The following is a 21,954-nucleotide window of genomic DNA, read 5'->3' on the forward strand; positions in this document are numbered from 1 at the left end:
GAAGGCCACCATATAAAGTAACATATAAAAGCAAGCCATTTACCTTTTTTTTCCTAATGAGATGAATCATGAAGAAAAAGCCAGGTTAATGTTCCAAGGAGCTTAATTAGAATCAGATGAGAGTTTGAAAAGGCAGCTAAGGTGCTTTCAGGCAATGCTTATATGAAAAGCCTTAATTAAGAAGACTGATGGCCTTTTATTTAAGTCTCTTCAAGAGTATACAGAGTCCTGTTTAACTACTCCAGATCTGGTAGAAAACCACAGTTGAAATTCCAACATGTTAGTAAATAAGCAGCATCTTTGTGGCTACAGTGGGCTGCACAGGAGCCGGCGTTCTCAATGCACCAACAGCAAAGCAGCGTCACAGACGGGTAGAGAAGAAAACACAATTAAATAGAAATTAAATAAAAAGTTTGCTGATAGTTGAAGCATTCATAAAATTATAAGTATTTCAGTACAACTGCAGTGCAAACAGTCCAAAGGTAGATTACAAAAGTATTTTATAGCTAAGACTGCTGTGATTTTTTAAATTTGCGTGCAATACGTAATTTCACATGGAATTCATTTAGGCAGCTTAAAAATCCATGTAAGCCTTAGATTTATCACTTTAGTCAAGAGTGGTTTTGTTTCTCTTTTTCCCTCCTGTAAGAACAATAAGGTATATGAGATATTTTAGCTGCAGGGGGCATATTTGAGAAAGTGCTTCCTGCAGAGCTCTTCTGCCTTCCTTGTAAATTAACTGCAAAAAACCCGGTCATGTTACAGGATGACATTTAGTTTTCTAATCGGTTTAATGCCATGGTTTGCACATGATGTGTTCTGATGTGCTTTTATGTTTGTGATACTAAAAAAAACCACTTTAGAGTTGCAGTAGGGATTCTTTTCACAGACGATATCACTTGTAACAAATTGCGTATTTCAGAAGAAATTTAACAAAAGACCTAATCTTTTATCATGTTCATTATTCGAAACATACAGCCCGCATCCTATTGTTCTGTTTGTTGATGTAGCGCATGGACACCATTTTGGACGCAGGTACACACTGCATCCCTAATGATTGTATTCATGCATGTTTTAATGACTTAAAACTAAAAGGAAGAGTGTTCGCATTGAAGTTGTCTCAACTAGTCACTTGAGAATTTTTGTAATCAATCATTCATAAAAAAGACTTCATAGAAGGAAGGGAAATGGCTTATTATAGTCCATCCTCTTCAATCCTTACCATTTCAGACTAGTCTTAAACCAGTTTTCTTGAAGCAGCACCAGTGGATTTCATCCAGCTTTACATAACTAGTACTTCAGAATAAGTGCTAAAGATTTTTTTCCTAAAGGAAATAGTCATTTTTGCTCTAAAGATTCTTATCTTCTCTTAAGATAATTTCAAAATACAAATATATGTCATGGGAGGGAGTCTGAGGTTAAGAGGTGAGAAAGAAGAACTGAAAGACTTGGAAGTATTCAAAACAAAAACCGAAGACAACTTTCTTAGAAAATGTGACCTTATCCTTCTTCCCTCCCCCCAGTTTTGGTTTTGATCTGTTTCTTTAATCACAGTCTTGGAAATCCTCATGTGTGCATCTGAAAAGTCTACCTTAAAGGGTATTGCCGTAAGAAGGAGGAAAGAAATAATCCAGCTAAACATGCAGAAGGATTCAATCTCAGCAATGTACTGAAAATTAGTTACGACACTACTGTCATCATTAAATGAATTATTCACTGAAGAGTACTCAGCCTGCTAGCTGGCAGCTCTACTTTTGTATTCCTATCCAGAACAAAGGATTTCAGATTTTGATCCCGCTTACATCAGGCACAAAATTTCCATGCACAACAAACCATCATCACTTTTACACACAAATTAATCTGCACAACATATGCACCTAATTTCATGTTCAACATTAGGTGATGGAATGATGAAGAGCTAGAACCTAAATTCCAAGGCACGTTTGTCTACCTGAGGCTCTGTGAATTCATGTGTTCTGCAGGAGGTGGATAGATTGTGTCAAAAAGTTGCATTAAGCTACAGATGTGGATTTAATATCATGCACTGAGCAAAACAGACAGTAGAAGGTGATTCTTCCAGATCAAGATTAGTATTAGTAAAACTCTTTGCCTTTCTAAGGGATTTTTTTCCCTTAGCTTGCAAGTGTCCATCATTTCTGAAAGGTTTTGGCATCTGGGGAAGGTGCCTAATGACTGGAAAATTGCAAACATTATGCCAGGCAAGAATGGGGACATGGGGAAATACAGGCTTGGCAGTCTCATGGAAGTCTCTGAAAATATACTCTAGAGAAGAATTGCTGGGACAGAGCAAGCCCATGGAACTGTAAAAGTAGTGCTGGCAAAGTGGGTCACCGCCCACAGAGAGTAAGGAGGAGTGCCCATGGGTCAGCAGTGTTCTACTGCAGCAGCGAAGGCTGCCCACTTAGTAGCAAGTTCACTTCTAGAGAACTTCCAGAGACTTCTAGAGACAAGATTATTCCCCTATATCAGTAGTTTTGGGGAACCATCTTGAATTCTGTATCTAGTTTTGGGCCTGTGTGGGTAGGAGCAGGTCCAGTAAAAGGCTAGCAAGGCGTTTAGAGGGCTGAAGCATGTGATGGGTGAGGGGAGGAGGGGGGAGCTGTGGTTGTGTAGCTTAAAGAAGAGAGGCAGGGTACCTCATTGCAGTATATCACCTAAACAGGTACACAAACTACATGTTTCTTCAATGAGCATTTTTACTATGTGAAGTCATTTGGGAGTTGTCTGTTGCATAAACACTGAAGTTTGCTCTTTACAGTATAAGTTTAGCATCAAAACAAACAAACAAAAACTTTAGGTTTTAAAATATTTCCCTTTAGTTTCTTAAAATAGTTCGTCTATTGCACATTCTTTCTATCCCTGTCACTTGCTTTTCATGTGCTTGGAGTATTCAGCAACATAAATTTTCTGTTGTTTTTGCAGTCTACCATCTCAAGATTAAGAATAGTTTTTCCTTAATATGTAACTTCTACAATTGTAGTTTGAGTCAGCATGGGACAATTGCCACATAATATTTTCAGTTAAAAGCAGCGAACTAAATTTAGAAGCATTAAACTGCCTAAATTCTAGTTTAAGGAAGAGTTAAGCCATGGGTAAGTACCTGAGGTGCTGAGACATTCAAGGACACACACTCAGGCATCACCGAGTTCTTTTTCATGGCCTCTGCAGCCCAACCAGGCATCAAGAGCACCTTAACACTATTTAATCTAGAAGTCTTACTACATAAATTTGTCCTTTGGTATTTCAAAGAAATGCAACAAGGTGGCACCTGGAGAACACTAGTTTTGGGAAAGAAAAGGTTTTCTTTTTCATCCAGAATATTTTCTTCTGTTATGATAACACATTGGGAAAGCAAAATAGGCAATATAAATATGTTAAACAAAATCTGAACTATGACGGTAAAGCACCAGGTGTACAGCTCTGAAAGGAAAATGATTGAAGTACAACAGCTCCCAGTGGTAAGGACAGACCCCTTCCAGTGAGGAGAACTGCAACATCTAGAGCCCTGACACTAAAAGCAAAAAACATAGTGAGGGAGGTCATGTTTAACTTAATTATTATTTATTAAGGTAATTAATTACTGGTTATGTAAGACACTGTGGATTAAAGCAAATAATATGTAAAACGGCCATTATTTTGCGTATTATTTCTTTTTGTGTCATTAAAGAATTTTCCGTAACTTTTAACTTCCTAAAGCACCACTCAGCAAAACTGTTTCTCCTACAGTCATCCCAAATCCAGATGTATCTCAACCGGCTCTCACCTAACTTAAAAAGCCTATTGTGTTTGTGGCTTCTTTCAAGTTTGCCGTGGCTGGGTCTTACCTTAGCGCTGCCCTCTTCGAAGGGGTTGGCCAAAGTACTGCTTGTGCCAGAGGCACAGCCTGATCTAGACTAATTTTGGATAGCTGAAAGGTCATAGCCACAAAGAAACAGCAGGTACAATTACTGCCTCAGTAGAAGGGTGCAACAAATACATATGAATGCCCAACAGAGTTCAGTATTGTCTTTTGAAGTGGTGTACATAAAGTCCTGATCTGAGGAACAGAATGGAAAGCAATAATTAGGGCCTTTAATTTATCACTGAAATGTTAAAAGAAGTCTGACAGAGTAAACATCAGTTCTGACAAAAAGAGCAGGAGTCATGTGTTTATGGCAAAGAGAAGCCTTGCGGGGAGTTATTCTTCCGCTGCTGGGCACAAGTCCCATTGACAACTCCAGGAGATATTATTATTTCCTCACTTTGTTTCTCAGACTTGTGGGAGGAATAAACATAGATATTTTAGGTGAGTGATTCTGGTAATTAAGAGGACCTGAGCCTGCTAATAAAGCATTAGCAGAATACAATATTTTTTTTCCCAGCAATTTCATTATTTATACTCTAAGAAGAGACATAATTGGCTGTACTAATTTAATTCACATAGCTTTTCATTTCCCTTCCTGATGTGCCATGTCACATAAGATTGTAAAAAAGTGCCCAAAGAAAATGTAATGCCAGGAGGCAGAACAAAGTATTTCTTCAAACATAAAGCTCCCAAACCTCAGAAATGAGCAAATTTATGTTAGTACCATTAATGTGTTTTCTCTTTCCAAAACATCTCATCATGGTCTTGAGTCCAAATAGCCTCCTCTCTTTATCAGCAGAGAGGTTCAGGGAATATTTCAATGTAGCAGCAGCTTTTTAAATTTTACCATTGTTTCATACCAACCCTTTTGATTGTTTTTGTAAATCAAAATTGCCCAAGTGTCAATTTTCTGATGGCTGTTCCCCGCCATACCAGCAGGACGTTGCTACCTCTTCATAGAACCCTCTGAGATGGCAATTCTGTATTCTGTTGACTTGATTTATCATACTAAATGTTAAATCAGATTCCTTAATTTCTTTACACGTTAAACACAATAACATTGAAATAGTCAATATACCTGTTCCATTTTTACTTGACAAGGATTTCCTCATCTCCTTGATCACAGGCTGCAGTTTAAGGAGCGTTGCTGGCCATCAGCACAGTTTGGCGCAGATCAGCACAACAGGCAGTCAGTGCTCAATCCAGGTCCAGGGCATTGCCTGTGGAGGGCTCAGGATGTCACTTTGCCATATCAACACTGTTCCAGTCAAAGCCTGAATCATTACACAGTGTTCTGTAAGAGTCAGAACATTCCAATCAGTGCTATAAGGAACTAAACCAAAGCCCAAGCTGATGAAATTTTAAAGAGCAAACAAAAATGCTCAGAACCACTCCATGGCAAATCCTTTTAAAGAAAAAGCTAGTTTGGATTTTCTTATTGTTTTGTTTTGTTTTGTTTGTTTTAATTTACTTACAAATAAAAAAGCCTTTTTTTATAGTGAACTGCAGAAAAATGATTTTTTTTTTACCTTTATTTGCCTATGGCATCATAGTTGAAATGACAGAATAAGTAGAATTAATTAGTTAAGGTTGATGTATCATACAATATAGAATTGATAATTGTGAGAGCAAACTGAGTACTTATAACATTTAACATATCCTGGGCACCTAATTGCAGCTGCTCCTGTTCTTTTTAAAGTTATTGTGTGTTCACTATGGGGGATATGTCAGCAGAACTTTATATTTTCACTGTAGCTTTGAGACAATAACAAGTCCCAGTAGTTAATGTAGGTAGAAGCATTTGCAGACTAGTTAAGCACAATATGCAATTATTGAACTTAATGTGACCTAAGAGAAGATACCTATTGAGACCTGCCAAAACTGCACTGTTGGACAAATGAAGATGTTGCAATTTACACATTTTGCAGACCTACGCTTTCCATCGTCGGTCCAGAGCCTTTCTTAGGTGCAAAAGAAAAACCCAGCTACAAATCAAAGCATTTTTAAAAATTAGGTCACTAAAAATGAAATGTAAAACAGCTGGGAGATTGGTGCATTTTCTGAACTCGTGCCCTGTAGGATGAATTAGGCTGCCAACAGTATATTTGTTAATTGCTGCTGTTGTGATCCAAATAGCTTCTCAGACGTTGACACTTATATTGAACATCTAAATTAAATTCCCTCTTGATGATGTATATGCAAAGGTATCTCAGAAGAGCTTTTTACATTACCTCATGAACATTTCCCACTCTAAAGGTCTATAGCAAGTTTTCTCCTTTTCGCATTAATCTTTCTGCAGAGAAATTATTGTCAATACAGCTAGTGATAACATTTTATTAACTCACAAACAGTTTTCCAAATTCATTTCTGTCATTATTGGAATGTGATGCCAGTTTACAAAATTGTCTGTTAGTGTAGGGATAGGTCATTTTTTATTCACTGAAAACTAGCGAGTAAAATGTTAAGATGTATTTTGGATATCAATAGATTAACTTACATAACGGTTTCTGTTTCAGCTGAATGAGATAATATTTTCCTTTAATATTTAATCGTGTTAGCTATGTGAAAACTCACTAGATCTCTCTGGACGTGGCTTTATAAATTACAGAAGTCTGAAGTAACGAACTACAAACACAACCTAGCAGAGGTTGCTAAGGTCACAATGCCTGTTTCTTGCCCATTGTGTTAATGATGTGTGTTTATTACCATGAAGATAAAGAAGAGCTAAAGAAGGTCCAAGTTGAATTTGTGCCAGATAGCTAAGCTTTACAACAGGTGGAAATCTGAATTTTATATTCCTCATACATGGCATTTTAGCTTCAGCTAACAGCAGTCTAGTTCTGTGTCACTGTGTCTGGATGGAAAATGCTGGGAGTTAGTGTTATCTGCAGCTTGCAAGAACATCCTAAACTTGAGTTACAATGACATATGCCCCAATTACAAGTTGGATATGTTGGTAGTCTTTATACGAAATGTGTCTCAGTTTTGGGAACTGTCAGTCCCCAGATATCAAACATATGACATGGGCACGTGGTCATGGCTCCCATTGCCCCTGGCTGTGTATTGGCTCTCACAGCAAAGGCAGCACAACTCCAAGCTTCCATCCGGGATTCCTGTGTTTGCCTCAAACCACTCACCAGCATGGTTTTGTATCCAATTTTGACAAGTTTGGATTAAGGGATAGACTCAGGTTTATGCTTAAATGCAATTCTGAAATCGATACAACCATTTGCAGTTCTACTCCCGTGTGTCAAACGTGTATCTCCAAGAAAAGAATGTTAAGCTTGATAATACAGTTTGCAGGAGCAAAGCATTAAAAAGAGATGGGGACATATCCAGATTTTCTGTAAAAGTAACTCAGACATTAGAAATTATGAAAATACAAAATGACCCTCACTTTTTTCCCCTTAATGAGGCAGCAGCCTCCTTTGTTCCTGTTTTCTAAGAGACTGTTTTCAGATCAAAGACTTTATTATTCTATAGCATGTGGCTTACAAACTATGTAACCGCTAGGTGTTTAAAACATAAGATGATTATTGGAAAGGGGTGCCATTGGAGTTGATTAATTTGTGTTTGGAATCTGCAGGTAAGTTGAGGTGCACATTGTGTAAATAAGATCACTATTGGTATTCAGACTGTGAGGTTCTGGTTTGGGGGAGGGAATGTTTGCTTTCTCAAACAAATTTGGCAACTTCAGTACCATAGAGCAATCTATAGAAAGTCACAAGGACTGTTCAAAAAATAACAGAATCATTAACTTAAATTAGCCATGTGCAGGAAGTCTGCAGTTTCACTTCAACTTGGTAATAGCTTTATGCACAACTAGTGGTTTTGTCTTGGTGATTTCCCTCCTCTCCACCCCCCAGTTTATCGGTTCTCTTCTGCAGTTCTGCAAGGAGTGGATCATAACAGAGCTTTTACTGCTTGGACTTCTAATAGTAAGGTTGTCCTCATCCTCACCCTTATTCCACACATCCCTTCTCCAGATAAACCTGCACACAGACGTACAGAGATGGAGTGTCAGAGTTGATGTACTGACTGGCTGTGTTGTTTCTTTCCTGCTAAGATGTTGTTCTTTAAGCAGTACGCCAAAGAACTCCTGTGCTCTCCAGAACAGCCGAGTGTGCTCAGCAGTTTCGGTATTTATAAAGCATTCAGAGGTTTTGTCCAAGAAATTTTCCCCCTAAGCTGCAATTGTGGTAGGAGCTTGCTTTGCAGTTTCATTCCAAAACAAACTGACCTCCCAGCTATAAGTTTAACACTTGCATGGCACCAAGGCCTTCAAAAACACAAGAGCAACAAACACCCCTCGGCCCCTCAAACAACAGTGAATAGAGACTAATATTCTCCAGTTCTTATTGGTTTGGAAACTAGAAACCGGTGTAATGTGTAGCACTACTGTTTGTGAAGAAGTGACCCATTTGGGGCAGAATGTAATTCAACCAAATTAGCTTGTCACCAAGATACCAGGTCAGTGTCGGGGGCCGCAGGGGAGCCGGCTGCTCTGCAGGGGCGAGTGAGGCAAAGGCAGGCAGGGCCAAAGGCAGGCGGGGGCAGTGGTCACCACCAAGAGGCTCAATGCCAAAAAGGCCCGTGTGGCAAGGTAGCCTGACAGTCCGGTGACTGCCAGCTCTGTCTGTCGCCATGAGGTGGCTTTGAAATCACGTCAGCAGGCCCATGCCGCAGTCAGCAGCATGTGTGGCCAAGCACAGACAACTGCCCTTGTAGCCCAGACAAGGGACTGTGGCAGAAGCCTGAGATTAATTGTGGCCCCCGAGCAAGACTTCTTACAGCTTTTTCTTATGTGGTTTTGCTTTTTCTGACCAAAGACGGTACAGCAGCACCATATCAGAGCTGGCCTTGAGGAGAAGGAGCTAAAAGTCCCTTGGGAAGGAGGTATGGCATTATCTCTACACCTTATTCAGAGCCCTGATAGTAATGGCTGAGGACACTAATGAGGATTCAGTTGTACCTAATATAATAGGATCAGAACATTTACGTGTAATTGACACTATTGGCTTCAGGTTTAGTCATTTTCAAGCTTTCCTATAGCACACTGTACGGCGAGAGGTAATTTTGGTTTATTATTCTTCCGAGGTAAAAAAAATAATTTCCTTCAAAGTAGTTATTTTAACTTCCAGTTTCAAATTGCTGCTTTTGGAGTAATGATTGCTCAATGACTGGAGTAATGAAGACTCAAAACTAGTGCTTATTGCTCAGTAATAAATGCAATTGGTTTTCCTAAGACTTTTGGATTGCTATGGAAAATTTTACAATGGAGTTATTACAGTGAGGTGAATTCAGATTTTTCTAGAGAAATGAAATCTGTTACAAATTGAGTCATAGCCAAGTCTGTCACCAGGAGAAAACATAAAATTCTAGTGGGCTGCTATACCTGCCAAACTGGGGGAGGTTCTTCAATGGGACTGATGTTGAGGACATTGTGTTTGGTATCTTTTCTGCTCCTTAGCCGTTCTCTCCTTTATTCCTCTTCACTTTATAGTAACCTTTCTATTCCACTCAGATCAGAATAATAGAAAAATATTTAACCTCATCTTACTGGTTATGTTACTACTCTCTACTTTTACCATAGCAAGTAAATTTATTTACTGTGTAAATGCATATAAATTTGCAACTGGACGTTATCATCATGAATCAGTTGTCTCATGTGGGAACCCAAATTCCTTGTTTACTTTGATTTGTGTGTCATGATCTTGAAAATTTCCTTTCGTCTCTGATATAGTTCAATTTCTGAACCTTTACACATTTTAGCAACGCCGTTCCCTTTCTGTTCCTGCTGTAAACTAGTAGAGCCTACCTGTCTATTGGACTAGATATTAACTTGAATATCTTTCCCATCCTCACTGCGTAACATCCGTAGTTCTTGCTTAACTTGGAGTGATACGTAATTGTCTATCTTTTGGCCCTGATACAACCTTTTTCATGGAATAACCCTTCTTTTTTTGCCCTTTACCTTCTCACAAGTTCACATCACCTGTGAAACATGACAGGAAGTTCAGTTAATTCAAAGAGACTTTCATGCTCATCCAGGAATATTGCTGGGTACACAGATTTCACAGAGCTGGCACCTTCGACCAAACAGTCTCCAGAATTCTCTCTGTCCAAGTCCCAGTGGTCTTTGGTAACAGACAGAATTTGTTCTCTTTGTTTCTCAGTATTTTGCTTTTGTAGTACACATCCTTATGCAGAAAGCTACTTCTGTACACTCCTCTGCACAACTGATACCTTGTGTGATAATTTTGCATGAGGTTTCCTTTCTCTGCACTGTCCTATATGGAGCTCACCACTGCCTAAACCCAAATACATGGGTGAATCTTCAAGGTTCTTCAAGTGAGCACTCACTGAAGACCTTTGATAGCAGTTCTATGTAAAAACACACGATAATATAAATTGGAGCATTTGTTCTGAAGTTTATGTTGGGAAAAAAGACTCCTATATTAGCAGTAGACAGGCCCATGTAAAAATTGTCAGCAGCAGACTCCCAGCACCACCTCAGAAGATTCACTTTACCTTCCTTCCCCAAAGGAATATGATATGGATACGATGGTTGTAATCACCCAACACATTGGTAAAACTGGAGATTACTTAGATTGGAACCCTAGACCTTCTGTTTTTGAAGATTCATTTAAGAGAACACTGAATCAAGGTTTAAGAATGGCTTTATATGAGTAAATACTAAAAGGCAAAGTAACTACATTATCCATCAAAACGATGCTGGGAAAAGTTTTGTTGATTTTAATCATTTTCACTGTCATTCCAAGTGCCAAATTTTCTGTGAAATTTGGAGATTACATTCTTGAGCAAACCACAGAGAACTCTAAAGCCACAAATCAAATAAGCAGGAAAATCAATTCATTTAACTGAGGAAAATTGTATGAACAAGTAATCCTAATAGCATTTTTTTCCTGCAACCTTCCATCAACATATTGTATACTGACATAAAAATAGATTACACTATCTCTAAAATTGAAAATGGATTTGTATATATATGTTTCCCAAGACATTCTGATATTGTACAGCATTTGATCAATTCTCGCCCTCTTTTATAACCATTGATGGAACAACAAATTATTCAGAAATAACTGATCAATATTAGAACCAGTTCCTGGACTTCTGATATTATCTATGGATATGTTATTACTTTCGAATTTGTGATTGTATTTTCTTATTTATTGTTTCAAGGCTTAGGCACATTTATGTATCAAACCATCAGGAAGTTATTTAAACACTTTTATTTTCTAAAACTCTGCATACATAACCTTGCAACACTGGTACTGCACCCTCTCTGTTCTCATCCATTTATTCTAGACAAATCGGAGGGCAATTTGTCGACTGTGTCTTCAGCCACATACTTTAAAAAGAAAATGAAATATTCCAAATAATCTGCTTTAGAAGATGGAAAATTATCAATTCGTCTTTCAGAAAATGACTTTTCATTTGTTGGTGTGAAGATAAGTGTTTATTTCTATTCCATGTAAGCTATCAGGATAAGGCTGGAGGGGTGAATGTGAGGGCTTTTTAAAAGCACGATACCAGTGTTAGGTTGCAGTGGAAAGGTGTGCTATGGTATTTATTTACATAGTGGTTATAGTAGTTCATCATGACACCATTTTTAAAATAGGGCAAGTGTGTTTATGGGATATAAAATCACCAGCTGTTTACTGTGAAACCCTGCAACAAGTGCATTAAACAGATTTTTGGCAATGTAAATCTACAACTGAAAATCTTTCATTATCGTGTCTATTTTTAAGTAGACTGTGGCTTAGTATAGCACTTTCCATATTAAAGTTTTTAGAACAGGACCGTGCCATTATAGATATTAATCCATTTGTGCTCAAACTAGGATTTTCCTGAAACATAATTAATTGTTGCCACAAGAGATCTGGGAATTAATATTTTTGTAATCCACTTCCAGTTTTAGACTTAATATTTTTTGAGCTAAAACCCCCTGTGTTTGATGAAAACAAGGTATAACGGCTGGAGCAGCTTAACTTTTCTGCAGCCTTGCCTTCCAAAGGTGAACTTCTGAGGTAACTAGCTTTTTATTCCTGCCCCATCCCTCCTCACCCCATGATGTGACATGTCCCAAAGCTTGTACAGTTTACAGCTCTTCTAATCCTCCTAAATTAACAAATTAATGACGCTTCCCTGTCTGTGTAACACTGTGGTACTTTAATTTGCATTGGCCCATGCAAATTAGAAACAGTGGCCTGGGTTGTGCAGTTGTCAATGCATGAAACAAGAAAGTTGGAGTGTTTTTAGAAGTACTGGTTTGCACGGAGAAAACACAGCCCTGTCCACTATGTTAGAAGAAAGTTAAGGTTACAAAGACAGTCACAGAGTTCAAAAGTGCTGGAATTAAACTTACATGAAAAACTCTTTTAATGTAATTCCATTAAGAAAAAGCTGAATGTTAGGGTTAAAGTTTTCTCTGCTTTCAAAGCAGGAATTGTCTTACATGCAACCTTACCAAGCTCTGTATGATTCAGCATAGACATTTGCTTCTCGAGCAGCTGGAGTAATAGTGAGGAGCCCCTGAATAGTAGTAGATTGTAATCAAATGCAGGCCAGCCACTTGGTAATGTTGAAGTACTTCTGCACAGATGGCTTTTCCAGCTATTTACTGACTGCAGAGGATTATGGTGTCCTCTGTGGTATCCGAGGTTATGAGGAGTCATAAGATGTACATGTTTAGTAGTTACAGAGCATATAAAACTTGCTTCCAAATCTCAGAATCTGAAAATCTAACTTTGGAGTAAAAAATCTGCTTACCCATATAGCATGGAGAGTGTTGGTCTCTTCTCCCACATAGGAAGTGATAGGACAAGAGGAAATGGCCTCAAGTTGCACCAGGGAAGGTTCAGATTGGACACGGTTTAGTGCCAGAGTCAGGTTAGAGTTGGACTCGATGATGCTGAGAGTCTCTTCCAACCAAAACGATTCTGTGATTCTGTCAGCTGGTAGGACCTAGACTTGAAGACTTAAGGATCAAACAAGCCATTGTAGAAGTCAGGAAGGTACCCAAAATGTGTATTTTCCTTAATTCTGATAACTAGACATAGGATCTAAGCTTCATAGTTGGAAAATGTCACTTGTCCTATAAGTTATGTGAAGTGTGAGGAATCTCTCGATACTCAAATGTATTCTGTGCAACATTTTCAAATGCTGACTTACTATCGAGACAAATTCCTATTGTACTTTAGAGAAAAACTTGTCTGTTGGACAAGAAGCCCTTGGAGACAGGGCAACAACTATGCTTATAACATGGAAATCTAACATGAGTTAGAGCTGGTTGGAGAATTTTGGCTGAGGGTTGTGATACACTCTATAGATACACTTGTATGTGTGACTACATAAAATAGACAAATAAAAAATTATAGCATTGAGTCTTTTCTTTGCAGAGAACTGCACAATTCTGGTGTATTTTTCAAATAGTTACCCTGTCCTGCACGTCTGGTTCAGCTTCTGTCTTCCTTGGCAGTACATTAAGACACTGAATTAAAACGACCTTACCTAGTAAAACACATGATGCCACAGTGCTAGCTGTTTTTCATTTCTGGCTCATTAGGTTTTGTGGATAAAATGGTAATAGGTATTTGTCTTCTGAATCCAGCTTTCCACTAAAAAGGTTCAAGCTGTCTGTTTAGCATAATCTTTATTTTGTTAATTGAATAAAAGTAAAGTGTTCAGCTAGAAATGTTCCAGAATTACAACTTCTAGTTGAGCCTTTTCTAGTACAAGCAGATGTGACATCAGGTACCCAAACGTGATGTGCATTCAGTCCATGCCTGAAAGCAAATAACAGAGCAGAACCTGACAGAACAAGCAGCTTAATACTGAGATAATGTTCCAGTTTAAAGCAATATCGATGTATCGCATGGAGAGGCAGCTGAACAGGAAACAAATCTATTTAGGTTTCTGTTGTCCAGGAAAGCGTAACTCTGAAGACATCCCAGGCCAGGCTGGACAGGGCTCTGAGCAGCCTGATCTGGGTGAAGATGTCCCTGCTCACTCGGGGGGTTGGACCGGATGAGCTTTGAAGGTCCCTTCCAACCCAAACTATTTTGTGATTGTATAAAAAATAGGCAAAAAAAGACAAAAAAGAGTCATATACCCTTGAGCTACTCTGAGAAAAAAAAGGAACAACAACAAAAAAATAACCAAACCTGTTTCATATATGTTGTTCTTAGGTCTCTTAAATGACAGCTGTTCTCATAACAGCCAAATAAAGTGCACATTATGTTGTCATGTCATGTGTTTTTGAAATGAATAGTAGCAATCATCTTCAAGGATGTGCTAGTATAATTATATTTCTATTTTTAATCCATTTTTAATACATGATTCTATTTACATTTGTCTTTAGATATGTAAATTTACATTCCATATACAAATAACGCCAGGGCTAACTATAGTGTAGTAGGAATTGCACCGTATAAATGCTGAACGAATTATGACTCTATATAAGAGTCTAAATGTTATAGTTGAAATATTCCTTATATAATATGGAATCCATACTAATGGAAGAAAACCTTCTGTTTTCATGAAATATCTAAAAGCTGAGAGTCTTTGAAATTCTTATGTGAAATTCTTAGAGATTCTGCATGTGCTGTGATAAGAACCCTCAGCAAAGCACAAACACATTTTTCCTGATATTCTGAAGAGGGGAGGTAGTGATACTGTCTATGGAGTTTCCATGCAATTCTCAGACAAAGCTGAAGTTTGGACATGAAAGCACTACTCTATATCAAAAGCAGTTAATAATTAATACAAAATATAATACATTTAGCAAATGTTGGCAGTGAGTTGGAATCTCAGAGTGATACACCCTCAGTTGTTTTCTCTTCAGTTGTGGACCTATTGCAGATGATTAATTTAGACCGTCATTTAAACAGGTCCACTTTCTGCTACATTTGAAATTGCTAATCTCGGAGGTAAAAAAGTAACCTCAGATTTTGACAGTTTTTCATGTAACCATTGATGATAACTATCTTGTTGCCAATTTTACCATTTAGTAGGAAAGTAATGATGAAAGTTTCTTTCAGGTTTGAAAACCAATCATATTTTCCCTCATCTGTTTTTCCCCAGTTCACAAAGTAGAGGCATTCTACTCCGAGGTATTATAGAAGGTAAATTGTATATATATATGTATATATATGTATGCATGTATTCCAAGGTACATTACAGCTGCAGTGATGAATATTCTGGCATACAGAGATTTCATTCTTGTCCACTGTAGATTCAGGCCTTCATTAAGTAATTTACCATATAGCAAAGTCGTGTGTTGTCGATGTTAACTGATCTAGGATTTTCTCGCAATATGGCACTAGAAGAAACACAATTAATGCCTCTAGGAGCCATTTCAGCTTTAACCTCGTGCTCAAGATTGTCACAAATACCTAAAAGCTCTCCCTGACAGTCTTGTCAAGATAACATTGCCATTAGACAGCCAAAGCCTTGGAGGATCAGGAGAAAGACACCCAAGAACTGTTCTTTTCCATGTGGGTCTGTCTGTCAGTGCGGTTACACTGTAGTGACCAGTGAACAAGGCTTAGGGTGTGCTTAGTCAGAACAATAGCTTTATCAGGTTCAGCAACAATCAAGTCTTTTAGTGAAACCTGTTCAGAGCACTGACAGATGACGGTATTTTTTGTTTGTTGTTTTACAGGCCACTATCTGGGGACTTCATATTGTGTGAAATAAACAACAGTGAGGTCATGGAGAGAGGCGCTGCATGCTTACCTGGTCCTTGCTGCTGGATCTCAGTGGAGGGAGATAAGGTTGGTCTTCCCTGGTATGAACAGCGAGCTCGATGGAAGAAACTTCTGGAGTGAAGGCAGAGGAACATGAGAAGGTGGGCAGTGATGGTGGCTAAAAAGAACAGGAGTTTGATACAGAGCCCAGGCCCCTGACACAGAAGAAGACTTGTAAGAGCTGGTAAGGAAACATGGAGTTTGTTGCAACCTAGGAAGCAACCAAAATTGCTTAACTGAGCAAAGGAAAGGATCTGACTTTCAGAAGCTTGGTAGACAGAGGAAAAATTGCATAAGTCTGTTATTTTACTTTTTTATTCACTCAACTAAAGAAAAAGCTGAGAACTGAAGCACACTGAGACCATTGAAGTGTTCTGTTTCTAAATTTCTAAATTTACCAAAGAGTTGAAATTCAGGTTTTGCTTTCTTTTGCTACAGCGAAAGCTCAGAAAAGCTTTATGGTGGAAGGACACTGCTTACGATCATTAGCACTTGCATGCTGGCAATGTAGCAAATGTAATTAATTCATGGAAAATGCATTTAGAAGTGAGAAAAGTGCTTTAAATAGACCCAGTTAGAACAGTATTGAGTATAGATTCAGCTCTGTTTTCACAACTGTGGAAGAAGGAACTCCTTGTTTACCACTCAGCCAAAGGCAGAGCTCACAGAATCACCGAATGTCAGGGGTTGAAGGGACCTGGAAAGCTCATCCAGTGCAATCCCCCCATGGAGCAGGAACACCCAGATGAGGTTACACAGGAAGGTGTCCAGGCGGGTTGGAATGTCTGCACAGAAGGAGACTCCACAACCCCCTGGGCAGCCTGGGCCAGGCTCTGCCACCCTCACTGGGAAGAAGTTTCTTCTCAAATTCAAGTGGAACCTCTTGTGTTCCAGTTTGAACCCATTACCCCTTGTCCTATCATTGGTTGTCACGATTTCATGTTTGTTCTGTGCGATGAAATGGATTCAGAATTTCAGGTGTTTTTTTTTTTCTGACAAAGCTAACAGACTTACATGAGTTTTTGCAATACAGAAAATATTTTGTGACTTTGAGTTTTGCAGGCTATGCTACATCAACGCTTCCTCTAAATTCCTAGTTAATATACCCAAACTGAAGTAGTTGCCAGGCTGGTGAAACAACATGTATTGGTTAAAACCTACTTAAACTCCTGCTTTGGTATTCATCTTCATATAGATTCACTCATTTAAGTTAATCTTAGACCAGCATTTACAGCATATACTGTCAGTTTATTGGGTCGGACCAGGTGACAAGGCCATCAGGAGATTGGTCCGAAAGAATCAAAATAGAAAAACAAAAGCAATAGAACTGCAAACCACAGCAAGAAAATAAAGCCGTGAAACAAAGTCTTCATGCTTTGTGATAAGACAATATCATTGCAAGTATTAGATTATTAGGCAGAGGGTGGGATATAATTTGCTTAAATATTCAGGACCTCACACACTTTGAAATGTGAATGACAATAACTGTAAATTTGTGCTTTACAGTAATTTCATGAAGAGCTGACATGGGGGTGTTCTCTAAATCGTACAGCAAAAAGGGAAGGAGCAGATGAAAAAACATAATACAGATGACTCTTTTTAGAGAGAGCAGAAAAATCACAGTAATCCATATTAGAGAGCATAATACAGATGCTACAGAGGATTGGAAAACACTGGGGAAATTTAATTCAACTAGGTTTTGCTTCAGTAGAGAAATAATGGTGATTCATTATATTAATTCCTTTGACATATTAGGAGGCTTAAGGTTTAGGAAGTGAGATTCGGTATCTAGATAGTACCGCGAGTATTGTTTGGGTAGCCTGTTCAGGTCTACCACCATGTTTCCCACTGTGTTTATTGGCTGGATCCCAGAGATCACTGAGGTGGTAACAGGCATTGATCACACCTCGTATGCTTGCAGTATAGTTAGTCTTAGGGGCTCTTAGAATACAGATAACAACAACAACAAAGTCTTTACAAAAGATGGTGAAATACAACTTTGCATTAGAATTGCAAGTGTTATAGACACACGTATTAAAATCTTTAAGTGAAAAAGAAGCAAAGCATTTTAATTTGCCAAGCCTTACCAAAAAATACTTAAAGGCAAATATGTTCATTTCATACAGATTTTAAACTGGGCAAGATTGTAAAACAGCTTAAATTACATGAATAGTGAGACATTTGCACTAACACTTCAGTAAACAACACTTGATTTTTTTAATTACCTTCAGAGACTATTTTTCTATTATGAGTATGAACATTTTAACCTGTACCTTTGTTAAATTAGCATATTATCTTGATTAATTGGTTTAATTAATTAAGATTACATGATACATATTTACAGTCCACAAGCAGTGTTACAATTATACCTATGATTACTTTTTCTCCATGTTATTTTAAAAGAGGACATGAGAGATTAGTTATTTGAAATTCTGGGATCCTTTTACCAGACTATCATGCTCAGACTCATCAAAATGTTTTCTAGCAAAGAAATGCAAAAGCATCATTTGTGATCTCTAGTTACCATTGTGATTCACACTCGAGTAACTGGCTTGTCTTGGGTAGAATCCATCTCTTCGCTCATTAAAATTAGTGATCAGAGTGGTTTATGAGAATCTGCTTTTAGTTCTGTGCCAGACAGAAGAGTTTTCCTGTCCCAGGAAGGAAAGAGGAATCTTTCCAAGGTTTTTCATTGAGATTCTATTACCTGAACTCTACTCAGACAGTTTTCCTAAATCATCAGTAGAGCTCTGTCTAACTTTGCCTGACTCGTATCAGGATTTTCTGAACTGTAGCATTGGATGGAGCATCATAAATATTGAAGATATTATTCAGAAATGTTTAGCCATTTCCAAGTGGAATTTAACTTTAAACCAGATTTTTAACTTTCTTATTCTCATTTTGTTTGGATTCATGCTAAAAAAAGTTAATTTGAACGTTGACCAAAACAGGCTTTTGCTGTAACTAAAACACAGTCACGGGAAAAAAAAAATTGGTTTGAATTTGTTTTGTTTGAATGTGGGGTTAAATTTCTTAAATTAATAAGTAATTTATTAAGTTGAATTCCCAAGGCAAAAGGACTCAGTGTTACTCAAGCAACTGCTCATACATCTCGATTTGAATTGTGAATTCTGAATATTCTCAGTGAAGAAATCTGAGTCTACTGGGTTAGAAGTTATGTCTACAAAAGATAAGTCACGCAATCAACAAAATACTTCAGGAAAGGTCTCTACCTTTGCTGAATACATATTTTGCATTAATATTTCATCTCAATCTGCCTGTGAGCAGCTTGAGTGGAGATGTTCCAATGAGGCTGTTAGCTTATAGGGGCTAGAAGTGGTTATTTTTGTCTAGCCAAATTTGCATATTTTGCATGGAAACCAATTTGACCCATACTTGTAGGTACCTCATATTTCGTATTATTTTCTGTTGTCTCAGTTACATGCTGAGAGAAAAGAGCAAAAGGATAGATAAACATGACAATTAAAGGAGACAAGTAAGCTATTATCCATCCTTTGACTGTTTACACCGAATAAAATAGGCATTAGTATTCCAGGCTTGTGAGTCTACCTCTTGGCTCTTAGACTTTTAAATGCAGTTGCTAATAATCTCCAAGCATTCATGCATGCTGACAGATATGCCACAACACTTTAATCAGCACCGGCTACAAGGCTAATAAAGGTTAGTAATAAAATAAAATTCTATAGTGGCTCCTGCTTTACAGGCAATATCAAGCCCTATGAACTTCTAATGCCTACTCTGTCTATTTAGATAGTCATGGCTCGAAGCTTGTATTAAAAATAGCAAGAAATGCTTATTCTGAAGTGTTTGAAAATATTGCAAATTACACTGTAGTATTGGCTTACTCCAAACTAATCTTATAGCTTACTGACCTTTGCAGAAACACTTCTCTTTCATTTGGCAGTTTCATTTCCCTTCTTTCTTTCTGTCTTATGCCCCTGTTCTTTTACCTGTAGTTCATTTAGTCGTCAGAAATTGGTGTGATGTGGCCACTGCTTTTTAACTTTGTAGCTGATAGGTTTGTTGTGTTCATGCAGAAGCAAATACCTATTTCTCATTCCATTTCCATTGCAGCTTCATTTTCATCTCAATATTGTATTCCTCAGGAGCTGCACAATACATTTCTTTTGAGGAAAGCAATGAATGTATTTACTCTTCACTTTACCTCTGTGGAAGGTACTGTGGCTTTTCCTGTCCTTTATTTCCCTGTGCATTTTATAAGAAAAATAAATTCATCAGAAAGCTAAAAATAAATGCAACAATGAGTTGAGAAATAAACACGTACACATGCGTTTACAATAAAGGTCTTTCATTAGTGTTAATTTTAAAAAATAGAATAGAGTACAATAGCAGTGCAAAATTAGTAACCCCAGTGGAAAGCTAAAATCTTCTCACAATGAAAGATGGATGTGTCTTGTGTTCCTTAAGATCACCAAGTTTCTATCAGGTCTAATTCTACCCTGGTAGTCAATATAATTTTCCAGACTTCATAATGGAAACGAGATCTTTTTACAGTCATGAAGAAAAAAGTGAACTTGGAATAGTCTTGACAGACTGAGTGCATTTAACTATGGAACTGCTATGTCATTTCAAACCACATAAAATAAAATACCCAGACATTGATCTTTACCATCCTGTTGCTTCATCTCAGACTCTTCACTCACGGGACCAGGAGATATTGGATTCTTGTTTCCAGGCTCCCATCCTAACCCAGCAGTCAAAGGGCTTGCCAGACTCCCATAAATCTGTGGCAAAAGCAGTCTGGCATTGACTGTGGTTGCATTGCAGCTGTTGTCATGTAGCTAGTTTGTGAGTTTATAGATTGTCTGATTCATTCATCTGTAATGACATTTTAATTGTATTCTGAATATAACTAGTTCCAGTTGTGCCAGAGCCATTGATGGGACACAGTTTTACCCAGTGCTCCTCAAAAGGAACCTTATAATGCTGTAAGATATCATCCTGCTATGCTGTAGACATCTCCAGTTTCCATGGGTGAGCTACCCATATTGTCAGAGTACTGGCTATATTGACTACCAGTGTGTTTTGGAAGGTCCTCCTTTGCCAGTAGCCTGGACTGTCCTCGGTGAAGTTTAAGGAGCCAGAGGCTCACAGATGTTCTCACGTTGACATTCATACCTTGACGGGATCAACCTCCATCCTCAATGATAACATTTAAGATGCCTAGGAAACTGAATGCTCCTGCAGAAGAAACGGGTCTGTAGAACAATTGCCCGCACTTTCAAGTACTAAAATTTGGATAATCTAGAAATAGATGAATTGATGTTCTGTTTCTACTCATCATGTGATTATGAGGGGCCCAGAATTATCCCAGAAGCAATGAAGGACATTTCTACCTTAGGTCTCTAGTAGGTTTCATAACACTGTAAGATGCCACTCAAACTCAGATGTAGAGAGAACTCTATAGCTGCTTGAAAGGTCAGCAAATTCCTCTCACGTCTTCTCTTTCTGATGACATCTGTCTTCCCTTATGGTGACAGAAAAGGTGTTGCACTGGAGGATTGCTTCATTGAAGCCTTCTTCAGACTTTTCTACCAGATCCTGAGTTTTTACCCTTGGTATTGAACCTGAAGTATTCTCAGGATGTCCCAGAGATGCTATGGGTAGTCAGAGAGGTCCAGAGCATCCTTGTACTGACCATACTGCAGGGCTGCTTGCCGGTGGTACTAGTGTGTCTGCCACACTAGCAAATACCGAACCATTCTAGAAGTATCAGCAGTAAAAGCCAAAAGACTATGAATTAAAAAACAAACAAACAAAAAACTTATTAAAATTCTAACCCAAAATAGCAATAGGCAACACAAAACCAGAGGTACTAATTTTATTTTTTCCCAGTTTGGGATCTATTGCTTCATATTACTGCATACAGCTTCATTTTCACTGGCTCAACCACTGTGTTCTTCTATAGGCCAGAGATAATGGATAATCACATCTAAGCAATAAATCTCAAAATTCTAAAACCAAAACAAGCCTAGCAAGCCACAAACCAAATGCTTATGTTGAAATATGTCATCAAGATGCTTTAAAGAATAAATGTGTGATCTATTCAAGGACTTCGGAGAGAAAAACTAGACCAAATTTGTTGATTACAGTATTTCTTCAGACTTTGTTCAAGTTAAGTACTAATTATCTTCCTTTCATTTAAGATTAAGACAAAAAAAATAAATTGGATTAAATCAGTTTCTGTGTGGAGGACCAGCAAAGTGGCTGTTCTACTTATGTCCTATTTTCGGGGCTAAAGACGGATTTAAATGACGTCTAAGTTTTTGTGAAGGT

General features: G+C 38.0%; 1 protein-coding gene across 3 annotated transcripts in view; it reads left to right on the top strand.

The window, feature by feature from the left end:
- Positions 1-21,954, top strand: part of CDH8 (cadherin 8) — a 352,129-nt gene that overhangs the window by 118,470 nt on the left and 211,705 nt on the right. For all 3 annotated transcript variants that reach the window (XM_065029272.1, XM_065029271.1, XM_065029274.1), the window contains one exon: positions 15,552-15,820. The gene's annotated coding sequence lies outside the window, so the exon portion shown is untranslated. The remainder of the gene's footprint in view (positions 1-15,551; positions 15,821-21,954) is intronic.

The sequence above is a fragment of the Columba livia genome, chromosome 13 (genome assembly GCF_036013475.1).
Source record: "Columba livia isolate bColLiv1 breed racing homer chromosome 13, bColLiv1.pat.W.v2, whole genome shotgun sequence".
NCBI classification, from domain to species: Eukaryota; Metazoa; Chordata; class Aves; order Columbiformes; family Columbidae; genus Columba; species Columba livia.